The sequence below is a fragment of the Schistocerca serialis genome, chromosome 3, assembly GCF_023864345.2.
Source record: "Schistocerca serialis cubense isolate TAMUIC-IGC-003099 chromosome 3, iqSchSeri2.2, whole genome shotgun sequence".
Taxonomy (NCBI): Eukaryota; Metazoa; Arthropoda; class Insecta; order Orthoptera; family Acrididae; genus Schistocerca; species Schistocerca serialis.
This window is the reverse complement of record NC_064640.1, coordinates 499,515,249-499,528,315: the sequence shown is the minus strand read 5'-3', so window position 1 is coordinate 499,528,315 and position 13,067 is coordinate 499,515,249.

The window sequence follows — 13,067 nt, the reverse complement described above, 5'->3', positions numbered from 1 at the left end:
TTCTAAAAGAGGACGGACAAGCATAGTGTAGGTAGTCTCCTTAGTAGATCTGTTACATTTTCTAAGTGTCCTGCCAATAAAATTCAGTCTTTGGTTAGCCTTCCTCACAACATTTTCTGTGTGTTCCTTCCAATTTAAGTTGTTCATAATTGTAATTCCTAGGTATTTAGTTGAATTTATGACCTTTATATTTGACTGATTCATCGTGTAACTGAAGTTTAACGGATTCCATTTAGCACTCATAGTGGGCATTAAAGTCGCCAAGCAGGAAAAAGGATGCAGTTTTGTTTCTTGGAGGCAGAAAACAAGCAGATGCTGCAATTCCGAGAAGTGATGTAATTCCTCCTTGTTGGATGTAATGCCATGATCATCCCATTGGAGAAGAGTCTCAACGGGGAATGGGGAGGAGGGAACAAATGAAGGGTAGTCACCTCAGCAGCTGCCGAGTGCCAGCCTACAAGGATTTACTATTACAGGGTGCAGAGGCTGAAGGATCCCGTCCCATGAAATCAACAGAGGCGTCGACATTCCCCTGCGTCGACCTGTGGATCCAAGGACAGACGAATGGTAGGCGGGTTGCAGTGGTGAAATGGAGGATTCTGAGCCGAAGAAGGAGAAGACTTGAATTCTTAGAGCCTTTATAGTTGGTAGACAAAGACTCAGATGGTTGATGGCCGGAGGGAAATAAAAAGCCCTCATGGGAGTATTCCCTGTCGATTGTGAAGCAGGTGATTTCGCCGCTGGGGGCAAAGATCTGGTGGCCTGTTGTGCAGCTATAGCAGAAGGAGAGGGAGATGCTTTTGTGATATAGAGCGATTTCACAGCTGCAGTACTGAAATGGAGGTCGCAAGTCAGTATGGCCATGTCCTTTGTGGAGTGAGGCATAGCAAAACTCGTATTATAAGTGACAGATAGTATAATGCAAGGCTTTAGACTAGTCAACGACTTGGAGCAACAGACTAGGTTACTTTTTCCTTCACCTGGATCTCCTGGACTGCCTGATAATTGACGTACATGGGACATTCACGGGATGAGGTGGCATGGTCTCCATTACAATTAATACAGTGAGTAGAAGAAGGTGGGCAATCACCCTCATGAGCATTCTACCACAAGTAATGCATTTGGCCAGATTTTGACACGGCACACGAGTTCAGTTATAATGTTGATACTGGTACCAATGCATCAGGTTTGGAATATACGGTTGATCATGATGACTTCACAGCCTTCCTTAATTTTTAATAGAAGCACAACTCAATCAAATGTGAGAAAAAGAGTGCATGTAGGCACTAAGTTTCCATCAACTTTTCTAATTACCCAATGGGCTCTAGTGATGACCTGTTCAGAGAGGTAAGTTTGGAATTCTCCCTCGGTCATGACATTAAGCAGCTGCGTGTGAATAACACAATGTGAAGAATTCAGCATATGATGGGCTTCAACATGAACAGGACAGGTGTGGAGTAACGAAGCTGTAAGCAATTGTTGGGCTTGAAAATTACAATTGGACTCAGAAGCAAAGTCCCATTGCATAAGTGAGAGCAGGATTTCACAGGCCTGCAACTGCATCAAAACCTTTCTGAATAATAAATGGATTAACCACAGCAAAAGGCTGACCTTCTTTGCTACATAATACCATGAGAAACCGAGGTGCAGCTTGTAGAGTCTTTGAATCTTTATCCTGATTCTGTTTACATTTAGTAGACATAGACTGGGACAGCAAGTGGCTCATAGTGAAAATATCTCCCACGACTGCCATCACCTCTGATGGCACACTGATTCAAACAGGGGCCTCCTCAGAGGGGGCTTCACCTACCTTAGGTGACTGTTCACACCTACCAAGCTCCTGACAGAAGGACCAGTTGACAATTGGAAAGGTAACAGCTTAGTAACAGCTTCTCCCTTGGCCTGACGTTTAATATGGGGTATGTGCAAACCTGATCTGTTGAACCTGGGCTGCGAATTACGCATTACCAAGTCACCTGTTATGCGTCAAACACATGAGCCGGCCTTCAGAACTGCACAGGGCGGAAGAAGAAACAAAGAGAAACCTCAAACACCAAAGGAGAGGAAGGGGAGGAGATTGAGATAGAAGAAAGAAAGAAAAAAAACATATGAGAGACTGCTCCAATACCAGGCTATCAAAATTTCAGAATGTGTTCCCAAAACTATCCAAGGTATGTTCCCCATGGGAGGGAAAAATGAGTAGCGGAGGATAGACATACAGCATGGAAAGGGAAGAGGTGCTGTAAAGTCTGGGGACTGGCAGTACCCAAGCACAAACTCACTATAGAGTGGTGATCCCCCTGTGGGGTCTTATATTTTATGGTAGGTATAGATTACATGAAAAAATAAAAGCAACATCTTATTGAAGGAGAGCTTTACTTGGATGTTGTTAATCAGCTTTAATAACAGAGACAGCCACTGTGATAGTTCTGCATATTCTCCTACAATGACGTGTACTTCCATTATAACACTGTAATAGGGATTACTTCCATTATAACACTGTAACAGGGATAGTGATAAAATGTTTGATTTGTTTCCAACTGATAGATGTATAATTATTTCAACCAAACATATTTTTTATAAAAATACAATTGTATTTTTTAAACCCATTTATTTATTCAGCCTCTGAATTTACTCTAAGACATAACAAAACTGATCTTAAGGCACCTTATACAATTCAGTCTGTTAAAATTCTCACTATTCTTAGTCATTTTGCCAAAATTCAGTGCAATTCATGTGACTGGGCACCACTGGGAATTTGATGTGAGTGAATGCAAAGTTCAATAGGTGAATTTTAACTTAATTTGAGACAGCTGTCAACTTAAGAAATCAGCAAGATAAGCCCATAAAAATAATTAGGTCCATTTTTATGGTTATTAAAACAAAGACTTATTTATTTCAAATTTTTGTGCTGTTGGGTACCTAGCCTGCAGCCTGGATAGCTGCCCCATGGAGGAATAGCTGTGAATGAATGACATATGGTATTTTTGTGAATGGTCATCTTGCGGTCTATGACATGATAAAACAATACTGTTAGTTGGGTACATCAGTTTCAACTGTGGAACCTTGGAGAATAGATTGCTAGGTTACAAATGACAAACGAAAATAAGCCAAAGCAAGTAACATACAAAATGCTGCAAAGAAACACACTTACCTTACACTGAATGCTTGTATGTACAAAAAAGCGTTCTCCTTTTATCATCCACAGATCACTTCTCGCTGGAACAGGTATTCTTGGAAGCCGCTGGGGATTGGTACAAAGTCTTCTTGGTGTAGAGCATGCCTAGTGTTCATATACACTCTTGAGAGTATAGTAGGCTACTGTGTAGAAAATATACACTTCCTTTCATTTAGAGAAAGATTGGTTACAGCCACTTTCACTGCGAAATATCTGCAAACTTTTTGTATAGAAGACTGTCTGCAATTATTTCCGAAGTTTTGTCTAAATGGTCTGTTTCACAGTATGTGTGTGGAACTGAAATATGCTGCCAAGTATATTGCATTAATTTTAATTTAATAGCGACTCCTTTCACCAAATGTGGTTTACTCATATTTAAAGTTCCCTGTCGTACTGAATCTCAGATCATAAATTAGAAGTGTTCATCCATTGTCCAACTATACCATGTACTGTTCTCCCCTCTTTGATTTGTAGCCCTACCTATAATATAATTTTTCATTGTATGCTGATGAGGTTTTATCCTTTTTCTACATCTACATGTAGTAGAATCATTTTACAGTGTTCACAAATGTCACTTCTCTAAAATTTTTCAATAGCAGTTCAAAAAATCATAATCTTCTGCTCAAGGATTCTCATCTGAGTCTCTGGAGCGTTTCTGTAATAGTCATGTGTTGATCAGATCTAGTAGCATACATCTGAATTGCTTAGGCGCTGCTCTAAACCAACCTGACGGGAATCTGCAACACTCGAGCAATTCCCAAGAATGGGTTGCACATGTGTTCTGTAGGCAGTCTCCTTTATGTATGATCTACGCTGTTCTAAAATTCTCTCAATAAATTGAAGTCTGCCATTCACCTTCCCTTCAACCAAATTTACATGCGTGTTTCATTTCTTCTCACTTTGCAGTTTTACTCCAAAATGTTTAATCAGTATCTCCATGTCAATCAGCATACCATTGAAACCATATTCAAACATTACCAGAGTCTTAATTTTACTCTTCTTCATTAACTCAAATTTTTCCATAATTAGAGCAATCTGCCATTCACCACACTAAACTGACATTCTATATAAGTCATACTGTACCCTCCTGCTGTTACCCCAATGACATTTTCCCATCACCAAAAATATGCTGATTACTGGTCACCTTATGTGTCAGATCATTTACACATATAAAGAATAAGAGAAGTCCTATCTCACTTTTCTGGGACACTTCTGATAATACTTCTTTTCTCTCCTGCACACTCACAATCCTGGTCAATTTACTACGTTTTATCATTCAAAAAGTCTTCAAGCCACTTACGTGTCTAAGAATCTACTCCATATGATCAGACCTTCATTAAAACTATGCAGTTTGGCTCCATGTAAAACAAAATGTGGAATCTGCTTGTTGCATTTCATGCATGGTTCACAGAATATTGTGTGACAAAAGGGCAGCTTTACATTTGCAGTAGACAAGCTTTTGAAATTCATGCCAATTTGTGGCATGAAGGTTTTTGCTCTCATGGAATTGTAATATATTCAAACTTACACTTAGAATGTAATCAAGACTTCTGAATCAAACTGATATTAAGGATATTGGTCTGCAATTTTGTGGGTATATTCTCTTACCTCTCTTCCCTTTCTGATTAGGGCAATGTTAGCTACCTAGGTGAGCTGGAATAGTATTACTCAGCCCACATTTACACTGGTCAGCCAAAACATTATGACCACTGCCCACCGCAATGTTGGGTGCCACCTGATGGCATTGTGGGCAAGTGACATGATAATGAAAGTAAGAAAGCAGACCAGACAAGGATCAGGGATCACCCTAGCAAATATATGGGCTGCAAATAGGGGTATCCAATGAGATAAACGGACTTTGACAAAGGGCAGATTATTATTACACAGAGCATGTGAATCAGTATCTCAAAAACAACAAAGTTAGTTGAACGTTCAAATGCTACATCTACAGAAAGAGGTAGAACAGTGAAAATACCACTAGACACTAAATGGTTGTCCATCCAGGACTCTTCACAGAACATAGGGTTTAGACACTTGTCTGCTTGGTAAAGTAGGATAGATGGTGATCTGTGGCACCTCTGTTGCAAGAGTACAGTGCTGGTGTACACACAAGTGTTTTGGAGCACACCAGTCATCATACATTGTTGAACATGGAGCTCTGCAGCAGACCACCCCTACATGTTCATATGTTGGCCCAGCAACATTGTCGATTATTGTCAATTATGATTACAGTGGGCATGGGACCACTGTGATTTGACTGTTGATCAGTCGAAATGTGTCAGCCCTTCAGGAGAATCACATTTTTGCTACACTAGATCAATGGTCATCTCCACAAACACTGTCAATGAGGTGCATGGTGGCTTGAAACTTGCAGGGTGCCACAGACACAGGCTAGAGGTAGCACTCTAATGCTGTGGGAGACATTCTCCTGCACTTGTGTGAACCTGTGGTAGTAATTGGAGATGTGCTAACAGCTGTGAACCACCTGCATCACTTCATGCTTGATGTCTTACCTTACGGAAATGCCATCTTTCAGCAGTACCATTGTCCATGTCTCAGAACCAGAACTATGCTACAGTCATTTGAGGAGCATTATAGTGAACTCACGTGGATGTCTTGGTGACCAAGTTCACACAATGTAAATTCTATGGAACCCATCTGCTATTGAGTGCCATCACTGTGAACGCAAATCAGCTGCACATATTTACACAAATTACATGAACTGTGCATAGACATCTAATGCCACATACCTCCAAACACCTACTAAAAACTGTCAGATGCCTGATATGCAGAATCAGTGATGTATTTCATTCCAAAATTGGACAGACAAGTTACTAAGCAGTTGATCATAATGTTTTGGCTCACCCGTGTATTCTTTTGAGGCAATTTTAGAATTGCAATTGTATCCTTGCTGATACCTGGCTGAAAATATATGAGAAAAGATCAATTTTTGACTAACTACACACTATAACTTCCCTGTCCTAACTTTGCAGAGTGTTTGTCAGAGACCTGTTTGTAGCATCAGAGTGAAATTCTTCTAATATACTTTCCAAATCTGGTTTGTGTTATACTGTACTGTTGTATGGTTTAGTTTTAAACATATGAAGTGGGCATCAGTAATGAACACTCAGCTTTTTTCATGAGTTGTCCCACAGTAGATAAGTGACTGCTCGTCAGTCTGCTTCTTCTGAGTACATACTGGTATTAAATTATGGCATTTCTTGCCACTTGCAATTCACATCTGTGTCAGAGTGGGATCCTGTCTTTCGCAGAAAATCCTCATTTCACCTTAGCCGCTCGTCCACATTTCAGCTATTAATTCAGAAGTATAGTCCTGTCAATACCAAATGAGACAGAAGTAAGTAGTAATGAAGCTTGAGATCACACAGTGCAGCATGCTCTGGCAAGAGTAATGTCACTGAAGAGTACAGGTTCATAAATCTGTCAAGAATGTTCAACACAGTAAATACATCACCACAATGTACTGATGTTGTGCTTGATTTAGCAATCCATCCCCCAACCACAGTGCCCACCTCTTAATACAGCTTGTGATAAACATTACACATGTCTCCACATTATGCCTCCATTAAGGTATCAAAGTGTTTTCTTCCCCTCCAAAGAATGACTGTACCCTAAAATATCTAATTAATACAATTTCAAGATCTTCCCCTCTTTTTTCAGGAACTAGGATCAACAGAAGCTAATTTTAATTGGTCAAATAAAGCAACCATTTTTTTGGATTATATTGCACAATACACACACCACACCCATATCACTAATACCACAATTTCTTGTTACATGAATAATTCCCAAGTCTCTCTCCCTCTCTCTCTGAATGTGTGTGTGTGTGTGTGTGTGTGTGTGTGTGTGTGTGTGTGTGTGTGTGTGTGTGTATGTTTGGGACGTGGTGGGAGGGGGGGGGGGGGGGAGTGAGACTTCTAAAAGCTACTGAAAATGTTGAATATGGCCAATATTAATGCCAGTAGTATTTATTGGTGTTGAGGTGAAGTGCTACAGAGCTACATAGTTTTCAATAGTGAGTATCCTTTGTGCTAAGTGGACTTGAAGAAGGGGCTTGTACAAGATGCAGTGAGAGTATCCTGGACATGTAAGATTGCAAACAAGACAATGCTGGTGAGTCTGTATCACACATTTTGATCAAACAATGCTTTCGGGCATCTGCACATATGTTGCTGAGCACTGGTGGCAGAGCATTAGAATTTTGTTCATACAGATCAATTTGAGATTGATGTTTTTCACTCCATTCGCGGTACTTTCACAGAATCGGTAGGCTACTTCTGCATCAGGGAATAGTCAGTAACAGTTTTATCACAGTGGACAGTGTGTCAGGTGTCACCTTATTTCCATAGTCTACCTACAAGTTTTCTTTTCTTGTATTTGCTGGGTATGCAATAGCTGTATACAGGGTGTTACAAAAAGGTAACAGGAAACATTCCTCACACACAAAGAAAGAAAATATGCTATGTGGACATGTGTCCAGAAATGCGTACTTTCCATGATAGAGCTTATTTTATTACTTCTCTTAAAATCACATTAATCATGGAATGGAAACACACAGCAACAGAACGTACCAGCGTGACTTCAAACACTTTGCTACAGGAAATGTTCAAAATGTCCTCCGTTAGCGAGGATACATGCATCTACCCTCCATTGCATGGAATCCCTGATGTGCTGATGCAGCCCTGGAGAATGGCGTATTGTATCACAGCCGTCCACAATACAAGCATGAAGAGTCTCTACATTTGGTATCGGGCTGCATAGACAAGAGCTTTCAAATGCCCCCATAAATGAAAGTCAAGAGGGTTGAGGTCAGGAGAGCATGGAGGCCATGGAATTGGTCCACCTCTACCAATCCATGGGTCGCCGAATCTGTTGTTGAGAAGCGTATGAACACTTTGACTGAAATGTGCAGGAGCTCCATCGTGCATGAACCACATGTTGTGTCATATTTCTAAAGGCACATGTTCTAGCAGCACAGGTAGAGTATCCCGTATGAAATCATGATAACGTGCTCCATTGAGCGTAGGTGGAAGAACATGGAGCCCAATCAAGACATCACCAACAATGCCTGCCCAAACGTTCACAGAAAATCTGTGTTGATGACGTGATTCCACAATTGCATGCGGATTCTCGTCAGCCCACACATGTCGATTGTGAAAATTTACAATTTGATTGCGTTGGAATGAAGCCTCATCCATAAAGAGAACATTTGCAATGAAACGAGGATTGACACATTGTTGGATGAACCATTTGCAGAAGTGTACCCGTGGAGGCCAATCAGCTGCTGATAGTGCCTGCACATGCTGTACATGGTACGGAAACCACTGGTTCTCCCGTAGCACTCTCCATACAGTGACGTGGTCAACGTTACCTTGTACAGCAGCAACTTCTCAGACACTGACATTAGGGTTATCATCAACTGCATGAAGAATTGCCTCGTCCATTGCAGATGTTCTCGTCATTCTAGGTCTTCCCCAGTTGCAAGTCATAGGCTGGAATGTTCTGTGCTCCCTAAGATGCCGATCAATTGCTTCGAACATCTTCCTGTCGGGACACCTTCGTTCTGGAAATCCATCTCGATACAAATGTACCACGCCACGGCTATTGCCCCGTCCTAATCCATACATCAAATGGGCATCTGCCAACTCCGCATTTGTAAACATTGCACTGACTGCAAAACCACATTTGTGATGAACACTAACCTGTTGATGCTATGTACTGATGTGTTTGATGCTAGTACTGTAGAGCAATGAGTCGCATGTCAACACAAGCACCGAAGTCAACATTACCTTCCTTCAATTGGGCCGACTGGCGGTGAATCGAGGAAGTACAGTACATACTGATGAAACTAAAACGAGCTCTAACATGGAAATTTAGCGTTTCCGGACACATGTCTACATAACATCATTTCTTTATTTGTGTGTGAGGAATGTTTTCTGAAAGCTTGGCCGTACCTTTTTGTAACACCCTGTATAATTTTCAGCATTTACAATTTGTTACTTGCCACACACTGAAACCTCAGTCCTGTGAGTCTGTTGTATGCTATATGAATGTTAATTTTTATATAATTGTGTCCTATTCCAATAAAAGAACCAAAAAGTGAAGAATATTTTCTGTGTTCTGTTTGCCTTTCTTTTCGTACCAATGCCCATACACTAATGCCTGTACATACTAGTGTACCATAGGGCTATGCCGTGCATGCAAGGAAAGTGAGGAAAGAATTACTCACAGAATCACTAGGCTGAATGGTGACTGTTACATAGTGACATATAAAGGAAAGTTTAGAACCATTAAAATCTCTCTGAAGGAACTAAATGTGAAAACATGTCCTTATGCTCTCAGAAATTGGGAAAAATTTTTTACTGAGCTCTTAACTAGTTGTTCATAACATGTGGACACTAATGTATGTAACACAGCTCTTAATGTATTGTGTTTCTACCACATTTCCAGTGTAGTAATGGATATACTTTTTTTGATAAACTGCTGCAGTTTTATTCTATATACAAAAATGATCTCATTTCTTATAGTAGCAAAAGGGATATTCACCATTTTTGTAAACAAGAAGAAGAAATAAATAAATGTATAATTAAAGAAACAAAAATCACTTCCAGTTCAAATGTCAACCATACAGAATACCCCAACTACTTGAATACAACACATGATGTATTAGCAAGCAGTACAAAATTAGAAAAACAGTTGTCTATATAAGTTGTTGTCTGAATCATCCTACTTCATTTATTTTTGTAGGCTTTTTTGTAATGATTTCTGAGTGTTGGGTGCCTTCAGGCCTGAAACAGAAAACATGGAAAATGTGCAATTGTTACAATCAAATACTTTGAACTTCTGAATCTTAGCAATATTTGAATATTAATTCTTATCTGTATGATACACATAATTGCAGTAGCAGCTGAGGAAGAATGGGTGCAAATATTAATATTTTGTAAGAGGTATTCCAGGCACATGTTATTATTCCAGTAGACGTTGCAACTTGATTTCTGAAGTTTACTTTTGTTAGCAAGACAAAGGCTTGAATAACAACTAAAAATGTAATCACATGACTGATCAACAATTAACCTTACACAATACATTAACATTTCTCATTAAGGCTGAAGAAAATATCAATGAAGTGATGTTTTGGAGAAGAGGTATGAAATTTTTGAATTCACTCCTAAAGGAAAATTATAATACATTTACAAAATTGATAACACTTTCCTCTGACGAAAATTTTCTTGCTTTATGCTAATTTTGTTGAGAATTGTGGTAAAGATAGCAGAAAGGAGGAGGAGGAGGAGATTAGTGTTTAAAATCCCGTCGACAATGAGGTCATTAGAGACGGAGCACAAGCTCGGATTAGGAAAGGATGGGGAAGGAAATCAGCAGTGGCCTTTCAAAGGAACCATCCCGGCATTTGCCTGAAGTGATCTAGGGAAATCATGGAAAACCTAAATCAGGATGGCCGGATGTGGGATTGAACCGTCATCCTCCTGAATGCGAGTCCAGTGTGCTAATCACTGCGCCACCTAGCTCGGTAAGATAGCAGAAAGGGGAGTGGAGTGGGGGATCTGAAGAAAAGGAAGCTGCAAAATATTTTTCAAGCACAACTCAGGCATTTTTGCTGTTGCAAGACCATTGTGTACATTTACAATAATTTTGATTGGGTCTGCTTCAATTTAGAATGCTTCATGGTATGAGCCAGTCAATGTTTTACACTTGGATTTTTGTGAACTTCAACAAAAATTATGCACTGAATAGAGGACAGGATGATAATTTACCCCTGGATGACTACATATAAGACAAAAAAGCAAATTTGTATTAATTTTATTGATAAAGTAGTGAATGTTTTAATTTAAGTAATGATGATTGACAGTAATGGAATATTGAGCTTTTTATTGCCATTTTCTTAACAACATACTAGTGATGAATTCAAGTATTTGCAGAAACTGATGTATCAGCATAAGAAGTGTTGGTAACTAGATTTAAAAGTTCCTGTAATTCATCACTTTCAGTAAGGATAGCAGTTTTATCAGTGATTATTTTCTTTGACATCCTTTTGACCCTTAATTTTAACACCCACTCCTGAATCTTTCTTTTATTTCCATCATTGTTCCTTTGATGAATAAATGGAAATGTATGGGGTAAAAGACAACATCCCTGTCTTACACCATTTTTAAGCTGAGCATTTCTTTCTTCATCTTCCAGAATTGTTGTTACCTGGTGGTTCTTTTACATACTGTATATTATCCACTTTTCTTTATGGCTTATTTCCATTTTTCTCAAAAATTTGAACATCTTGCACCATTTTACGTTGTTAAATGGTTTTTTTCACGTTAATGTATCCTATGAATGTGTCAACAAAGTAGGCAAGACAGCCATTTTCATCACCTCAAGAAGCTATTTACCCAATGTCATGTTTGATCTCGCAATAAACATCCCACACTTGGCAGGCAAGATATGGTGTTCTGTGCCAACAGAAGATGATGTCGAGGCATATTCCAGATGACTGGCAAATTTAGAGCCACTGGTGCAAAAAGCAATAGCATCCTGAATCTTCCCTAAGTATGTTCCGAACAGACAGTGGAACACTACTGGAGTGATGGAGGCTTTTGGACCCTGGAAGTGGTCCATCAGAATCCAAGCCCAAAGAACTAATCAAAGTGAGGGGGGACCAAGGGAGTGGTTGGGAGTGAATGTGAGGAAGAGGACAAAGAAGGAAGACGGAAGTCACAACTGAGACAAGCAATGCAGAGCCCAATTGGTAAACACACCTGAAAAAGGGGGAGAAAGGGTGAGCAGGGGAAGAGTGGATAGTGATGCCATAGGAAACCAGAAGATGGGACCACCATACTGAAAGCAGAGGCATCCTAGCATCAGCCAGAAGACTATCGACAGGGCTAGTACAAAAGGCACCAGTGGCTAAACAGATACCACAAGGGTGAATCAGGTCCAAGAGGAGCAGTGTGGAAGTGGCAGCTGATCCATAAACTTGACAACCATTGTCCAGATGAGACAAAACTAATATCTTGTAAAGGTGAAGAGAGGTTGAACAATCTGTGTCCCAAAAGGCAAGTGTAGGGCATTCAGTTTATGGAAAAAGTCAACCTTCAGATAATGAATATGGGGCAACAATGTTAGCTTGTTGCCAAGAAGAAGAACCAAGAAATGGAACTGGGGACCACTGTCGGGTGATGGGTCTAGAAGTAGAGCTCAGGGTCAGGATGGACCATAGTACAGCAACAGAAATGCACCACCCTTGACTTAGGGAAAGAGAACTGAAAACCATGCAAGAGCATCCACATGGAAGCACAATGGATGGCACCCTGGAGTTGTCATTCTCCAGAGGCCACTGAGTGGGAGCTAGCCCAAGAACACAAATCATCTACATACAGAGCAGAGATGATGGTCTGGCAGAGGCCACAAGTCCATAAATATCAATGAGAAAAAGGAAAAGACCCAAAGACCCCACTCAGGGAGTGTAAGGAGGATGTGAGGCCACCAAGCTGTGTCACAGGCCTCACTAATATTGAAGAAAAGCTGCGACAAGATGGCAGTACTGAGAAAAGGCCTTCTGAACTGCAGTTTCCAATCAAAGCAGATGATCAATTGGAGACTGTCTGTCCGAGAAGCTGCACTGATAAGGAGATAAAAGGTCCAAAAACTCAATGACCCAAATGAGCTGATGAGACACCATGTGTTCCAGCAACTTGCAAGGGACATTGGTCACACTGATTGGCTGGTAACTGTCAAGGAATGATGGTTCCTTGCCAGGCTTAAGGACAGGAATTACAATATGGTCACAACATTGAGAGGGGGAAAAATGCATTGGAGCCAAATACAGTTAAACACCCAGAAGAAATATCATCATTGTGAA